Source organism: Pteropus vampyrus, unplaced genomic scaffold (genome assembly GCF_000151845.1).
Source record: "Pteropus vampyrus isolate Shadow unplaced genomic scaffold, Pvam_2.0 Scaffold70, whole genome shotgun sequence".
Taxonomy (NCBI): domain Eukaryota; kingdom Metazoa; phylum Chordata; class Mammalia; order Chiroptera; family Pteropodidae; genus Pteropus; species Pteropus vampyrus.
In genome coordinates, this window is record NW_011888851.1 from 5,094,355 (window position 1) to 5,102,530 (window position 8,176).

Below are 8,176 nucleotides of genomic sequence, written 5' to 3' on the forward strand. Positions count from 1 at the left end.
TAAAAGGGTATCAAGTGTTTTGAATAATAAAAGGAAGCTAATAATAAACCTAATCAGGAATTGTTTGAGTGGCTAAGTAATTCAAGTTTGTAAGGTTACAAAAAGCAGTCTCACAGGCATCTTGATATAGAAAAAGAAATAGAGCTGGGTTAGAGACTGGAGTGTTATACCACAAGCAAATGAAGGAAGGCCCTACTGGTGAGGACACATCACAGGAAGAGCACAGTACATGGGATGTGTGTCAGTGATGATACTTCCAGCTTCAGAAAACAGAAAACCTAATTAAATTAGATTTCTTATATCACAAAATAAGAATTCTTGAGTTTGGTGGTTGCAAGGTTGCTTAATTTAGTAGCTCAATCACGTCACCTGTTATAGGCCTCCTTCTTTATTTTTTTCTCTGGACGTTACCTTCACAGTTGGTGGCAATATATTGCGTTGCCCAAATCCAAACATCAAATCTTCATATGACAAAGTCTAAGGGCAGAACAGAAGATCAAGTGAGAGTGAAGAGAGGAGAAGTGCTGGCCCTGTTTTCCACATCTCTCTCTTTTTATTCAGGGAGAAAGTATTTCCCAGATGCTACTTACAAGATTTCTTCTTATTTCATTGATCAGAACTGGGTTCCATGACCATGCTTCAACCATTCACCAGCAAAAGGGAATGGATTAACCATAGTCCAGTTGAGCCAATTCCCTGGAACTCTGGGGAAGACTGTCTTTTTTGCACATGTCATTATTTGATATCTGAACAAAATTGGAGTTGTACTGGCAAAAAAGTAGGGGGATATGGCTACTGAGGGCAAGGGCAACAGACAGTATCTGCCAGGTTGATTCTTGAAGTGGCATCATGGTTCTGTGGAATTGATCCATCTAAAGTAATGTCTCTTTACAAGTTAGAAGTGCAAGAACATGGTGCACCGAAGAGCTGGGTGTAGGGCCCAATATAAATAGGCTGAGTTTCTGAGGAGTGTCAGATGAGAAATGAACAGTAGCAGAGAGTAACTTAGATTTATTGAGGATTTACTGCCAAGCACCATGCTAGGCACTCCTTTTTTCAACATCATACTTAATATTCAGAAAGGAAGATAGAATTATCTCTGTTGTAGGGATGAGGATCAGAAAGAAAACCATTAAGAGGTAGTGAAGCTGGGAAATAAAACTCATGTCTTTATAACTCCAAGGACAATCTGGCTCAACACCGTGTTAATGAGAACTATTTCATGCTCCGCCTTATGCTAGATACTCATTTTGCCCCATTTATCTCTCCAACATTCTCGCTCTTTCAACCACCCCCACACCGCTGTTGAAAGGGAGGAAGGCGGTGAGCAATAACAGCCAAAATCCTCCAAATTTTCTAATGTACTCTATACCAATCCACTGTCTCAAAGTTTTGTACTGAGGGAATAATGAGAAAAGCAAAAAACAATCATACAAATAATGGTGATAGTACATTGCAGTCCTTTATTTAATGTCACCGACCTCATCAATTTGACCAATTTAAGGCAAACTGATGGTTGTATGCATCAATATCAAGGGTGACTACACCGAATACTCAGATTAAAACTCAAATTGGTTTTGAAATTCAGAATTATTTTGATATTGGATATTTTCACGGTTAATGGCACCGAGAGACCTCACTGCATAAATGCTTTGACCTCAGAAATTTGGTGAGATATAGAAGGAGATTACCTGCATGTCCTGATTCTTTTGAGCTGTCTGATAGAAAAGGTAGATGGATGATTGACCTCTACTAGAAAGGACATTTCAGCAAGAAAATAGTCATTAGATTCTTTGTATAGCTTTCTCAACTAGGCATCTGAGTTTATCAAAGATTATTATGTTTTCTTCTGAATCTTCAGGAGGCCACTGTATAAAGTCTTCTCTCTTTGGGATACATTTCAAGAGGAGCTTATTTTAGGAGGCTTTCCTGGGAAGTGAAGGTAGCCAGGGGTCAATTTTGGCAGGATATTTTCAGCCCATAGATGAAGTTGTTTATGGGCCCACAAACACATTCCCTTCTGTTAAATTAGAGTGCAACAAACTTACATCACTCCCCATAACATTTTCTAACGTATAATGTTTCTTTCTTTAACATATAAGCTATTTTGTAGGATGGCAAACATCCAGAAAGGATTGCAAAATTCAGGCAGTTGCTCAGATTCCTGAATCCCCAAATGTTTTAATATTTGTTTTATTAAAATATTTTGCAAATGGCCAAACAATTATCTAGGTTTTGCAGCTTTCATTATAAGAACAATACCTTTTAAATGATACTTCAACTTAGGCCTGCATAAGCGGTATCATATTTATAACTCTTTTTTTTTTTTTTCCATAAAAGAGATCAGAAACTTGTTGATAATGGATCATGAAACAAACAAAAAAAAACAGCAACAAGAAAAACTACCGAATGGTTCCTTTATCCTAGTTTCTCTCGGCTCAAAATGTCTTTAAAAGGGGCAAGCATTTCCCCGGGGAGATCATCCAACCAACAGCTTGAAAAAATAGTGCTTTTAGAAGCTTTTGGTTGTGAGAATGAATTGAGGTGATTACTAGGGTGTTTGTTTGGCCAGAGTCTTTGTTCCACTAGTAAAATGGCAGCAGTGAAATATGGAAGAAAAACAAATTTTAATAAAAGGAAAGCAACTCAAACAAAAACACGTTGCATTGGTTATAGTGGTCTTTAGGTTCTGGTAAATTAGAGCAATTGTCCCCAGTGCCCAAGTGTGGGGTATGTGTGTGTGGCACAGGCCTGCGTTGAAGAGGGGGAGGGGCCGTACTGCAGCGGGGCATCTGGAAGAGAAAAATCCCTCCAGCTGTTGCTGAACAAGACTGGGGTCTAATTCATACATAATGCAGGCAGTCAATTATGCATGCCCATGCATATTATCTGACATATATGTCTCAGAGGGAACAAATAGCCATTTTCAACCCTAAGTCCTTCTAGGGAGAGTAGAATGAAAGGCCCTTTTGTCCTTTTGTGTACTTTGAAGGTGGGTCTGCAACTAGGACTGCGAGTGGGGCCTGGAAGAAACCCTGGCTCCACTGGGGAGCTCCTCTTTGACCGGTCTGGAGGGGAAACATTTTAAAGCACATGTTAATAAAGAATGTATCTGATTATTAACTCCCTTCCACAGGAAGCACAAATTCTCTGCTTATTTTTCTTTAGAATTTCATGCACAATGCCATCAGAAAATGTATCTTAAGCTTTTTCATCACCTACTCTTTCTATTCAATCTCCTTCTGGCATCATGATCAGGAAGAAATTAATTTCCTGCTTTGGTAAGGAAATTTTTAGCTTCCAAAATAGACCAGACTTTACTTCCTGCTCTATCTTTTCAATCCCTTTTCTTTTAAACCTTAAAAAAAAAAAAAAAATCTGTAACGATAAGAGTACAATTTTAGAGCTGCTTTCCGAGCTAAACTTGCCTGCTATTTTTCAATGAATTACCAAATTGTATGATGATATGTCTCAGAGATATTTTTAAAAAATAAGAGAGCTACTCAGTGTACAAATTTATCGAGTTCATAAGTCGTGAGTACATATGATAAATCTATATGCTGTTATTTATTAGCTTGCTTCTTCCTCTTTCTAGAATCTTCACTCTACCTTGCTGCTTCTATTCTCAGGGCATATATAGTAAAGACAAAAATATTACATTGTAACTCTGATCTCAGGTCAGGGAGATTGGTTCAGGGTTGTTTAATGAAGTGGGATATTTTTTTCTTGGGACAAAGAACTTAGGCCGATCTTTCTATTCAAAGCTGTTAAGTTCCAGAGATGTTGACTGTAATGCTTTCCACATGTGGCAAAGAGAAAGTGAATCCCAAATGTTTTGTTGTCCTTGGTTGCAATTCTCTTCTGAGATCGAGTAATATTCTTTTCTTAGATTCCACGAAACATCTTGGTGTCCTCGTTCATAATAAATTGTCTTCTATGTTTAAACTAGTATGAATCGAGTCTCTGTCCCTTGCTGGAAGAAGAGTCCCAAGTAATACAGCAGCTATCTTTCAAAAGACAGTCAAACTTTGCTCTTCAGTGGGTCTGTGTTCCTCACTGTTAAGAAAGGCAGCACTTTGAGAAAAGACAACAGGATTTAGTGCCCAAGGCTGTTTTAAATTCCTGTTTTGTCTTTTACTAGCTCTGTGCCCTTGGGTGAATCACTCTCTGATAATACTATCTCCTTTACAGTATTGTTTTTAGGTTTAGAAACAGCACAAGTAAAGTAGCAAGAGTATCATAGGTATCCAAGGAATGGTAACTGTACTCTAAAAATAACTATTGCTATTACTTAAAAGGAACTCTCAAAAGTGCAAAACTGCAGTGACTCAGAGTTTATACTCACTTTTTTTCCTCTTTGTTCCCTTCCCTCTTCTCTCTTTTTCTCTTTCTTTTCAGTTTATTTACCTTTTAGAGAACCAGAGATTGTGCAGGAATTCAAGTAGTCACTCACTAGGTTGCTAGGAAATAGCTAGAGAATTAGTGTAGAACATACATTTTTGAACATACATTCTTTTGAACGTATATTATTGCCAGAACAATTTTCTCAATTGTTTCAGATCCACTCCTTCTTGGTTCAATATTGCCACTATGCCCTTCTGTTTTAATCTGGGGTCTTTGAGGATTCAGAGGCAGAAATGTACATACTAGTGGTTAACAGGGAGTGCTTATGGGAACAACACCTGTGCGAGCGAGTGAGCAATATGATGGGGCAGAGGGAACAGTTGCCCTGTGATTCTGGTGCTACTGGGGCCTCAGTCCACCCACTTCTCCACCTCACCCTGACACCCGCCCAGTAGCTCTTGCACTGACTTGGCCCTTCAGAATTATCTCAAAAAGAGGCAAAGCAGCCAGGCCTTTGTGCTCCGCATTCAGGATGAATTCTGGTTGCAGGCTACTGCCAGGAGAAGATGTAACCTGGGGCGAAGCGGTTTGCTTTAAAAGGAAGTCTTGGAGTGGGACTCAGCTGTGAGCAGCGAGTAGCCAGCTCTCCCAACAACTGGAAGAATGAGTCCCTGGGTACTGAAGCAGGTATCTGGCTGGTGCATCACAGCATCCACCACTCTCCGATTCAGGAGTACGTCTTTCGATCTATATTGTAGTAACTGAATATTGAGCAAAGGACTCTATGCAATAGAGAAGTCAATCATGAAAATATCTTAAGATTTATTTTTAAAACATCACTCTTTGCCCCCTTAATCTCAGAGTATCTGCTGACTTCTATAATTTGGGAAATATTTTCCAATCAGTATACTACAAGAAAAATATTCCTTGTGGCAGAAAACGATAGTAAGATGTTACCAATTATAGTCTCAGTTCTACTGTCTAAACGAGGTGCTAAATTCCATGTGTTGAGGCCACCTTCATTTTAGGATGCTGCATTTTAAATCCCTACAAGGACTAATCCTAGGAAACATATTCTGTAATCTCTGTAATCCAATAGGGCACCAAGACAAAAGACCTGCATTGTCAGCACAGGCTGAGAAAGTACCTGATGAGGCATGAAATCTAGGCCCTTTACAGACTAGATGCAATGAATTAATGAGAAATAGAGAACTAAATAGAGGAGAATTTAAAATTTTACCTTACCTTATTTTATATCGCATTCAAAATAGGATGACAACATACGAGATCATTTAAATCAAGTTGGAAATAGTTCTCTTTCTGAGGACATTTGAATGATTCATTACAGGCTTTGGGTCCTAAAACTGGGCGTTTACCCATAAGGGTTCTATTGTGGGATTTCCATACAGGATTTTGTTGAAGACTCAATTATTCTTTCACTTATTGGGCACTAAAAGTCATTGGGTAGTTCTATTTATGTTTTCCAATAATTGTTTTGCTATCACTGTGCCTATTTAAATAAATATCTAGTGAAATGACTAAGTTCAGAGAAGGAGAAAATATTAAGTTTAGCATTATGCTTTCCAAAAAATGTGTTGATAAGAAAATTATGCCTTTAAGCTACTTGTGTTGATTTATGTACTATGGTAGATATTTGTGGGTTTAGATGAGCAATTCTTTTTCTTTCTCCTGGGATGCCATGTAATCACATTCATAAGGTTGTATTAAGGAATAAAAAGTTTAAAATTACCTTGGCTGACGCAAATATTATCTAAGGGAATCCATGAGTTCATAATGATATAGGCTAATACGACCATGTCTTGCCCCTACCACAGTTGATTGTTCTAGGAGTGAGCATCTAACCAATGCAGGGTGAATGTCTTCTCTTACCAGAATTTACAAATTGGATTGAGGGCAGAGAAGTCAGGCTCTTGTTGCCAATGAAAACTTCCAGATGTGAAACTTGGGGACTATAGTTGGCCTTGGTCCCTACGAGGTAGAGCATGCCATTATGCAGAGAGAAGCATAGAAGAGAGAAATAATAAATGGAGAAAGAGAGTGGGCAAAGTATGTATTTCCATTTTTCTTTTTTCCTAAAGCTTAGATGAATTCCTAACTTTGCACAGTGTGACTGGTCAGCTCTTATTTGATTAATTCAGATACCTTAATTTCCTTCCCATGAATAAATACCCTTTGCTGTTAGTGCAAATTGTATTTCTATCATCCGTAATTAAATAACAATGACAACAAAAATAAACATGCATATAATAGGAATTAAAGCCCCTCTTTTTCTTAGGCTAGTGGTGTATTAGTTTCTTAGGGCTGCAACAACAAATAACCACAAATTTGGTGGCCTAAAACCAGAAATTTACTCTCCAACAGTCTGGAGGCCAGAAGTCCAAAATCAAGTCATTGGCAGAGCCACACTCACTCCAAAGACTTGAAGAGAGAATTCTTCTTTCCCTCTTATTGCTTCTGGTGGCTGAAGGTTTTCTTTGGCTTGTGGCAGCATACACTAATTTCTACGTCTGTCTTTGTTATCTGTCTGAATATCTGTATCTCCCAAATCATTTCTGCCACTCTTTTATTTATTTATTTATTTATTCATTCATTCATTCATTCATTTATTTTTTAAACGCCTACTGCACCTGGTATTCCGAGGTGGTCTCCCATACAAGTACTAACCAGGCCCGACCATGTTTAGCTTCCGAGATCAGATGAGATTAGGTACGTTCAGGGTGGCATGGCTGTAGACACTGCCTCTCTTTTATAAGGACACCAGCCATTTGATTTAGGGTCCACATAAATCCAGGCTTATTTCATCTTGAGATCCTTTACTATACTTCTAAAGACTTTCTTCCCCCCAAATAATTTTACATTTACAAGTCATTTTCTGGTAAAATTATCTTCTGAGAGGTTACTATTTGACCAACTACAATTGATTATCAATCAAGGGTTATTTTACCCTTCCGGGTCATTCTGTCTGGAAGTAATTTTGATGTCACTAATTGGGTAGATGATAGTACCGACATATAAGACAGGGATGCTGCTCAACATCCTAAAATGCACAAAACTGTTCTCACCAACAAGGAATTATCTGGTTCCCAATGTCACTAGTAGTTGAGAAATGTTGCTTTAGACAATGACTGTTGTTGTAATATACCAATCTGGCTAATGCTGACTGTGGACAACTAATATAAACTCTAACTAAATACTGAAAGTGAACTCATGAAACTGTCAGTCTATCACTGAGGGAAGTCATTACTACATAATTTAATCAAAAACCAATTGTAATTAATATAAGTGATATGAAGTAGAATAGTTACCTAATTATTTCAATCATGTAAAGTCATAAAGTCCCCAAAGATCTTATGTTGCTATTTCCACAAAGTTAAAATAAACATTTTTATATTTTAATCTTTCTGAAATCTGAAATGCATATAATGTATACATTTAATGTGTATATTCAATGTTACATTGTTTCTTTTTTTGCCTTAAAACTATTTTTAAATTGATGGTGCCTCTTAAATTCCTTATCTTAGAATCAAAGATATATCATAGTAGCTATTTTTCTTCTAAAAAACTACTGACATGTGTAGATAGAAAGTACTCCTTGTTAGTTTGATTTTTTTTCCCAGTACAACTTTCAAGACCTTATATAGGACGTATGAATCACACTCTCTGGAGATGAGACCTGGAAACGGCATTTTAATACGTTTCCCAGGTGATTCACCTTTAGATGATCCAGTAGGTGTTGGCTCTCCAGGTTGGAGGATTACTGATATGAAAAAGATGCTAGGTTTAGAGAGAGGGTTTTAGTCTTCACTAATTC

The 8,176-nt window shown here is 37.6% G+C and overlaps 1 pseudogene; it reads right to left on the reverse strand.

Annotated features, from left to right (window-relative positions):
* Nucleotides 1–6,980: 6,980 nt before the first annotated feature.
* LOC111740941 lies at nt 6,981–7,099 on the reverse strand (annotated as a pseudogene).
* Nucleotides 7,100–8,176: the final 1,077 nt, after the last annotated feature.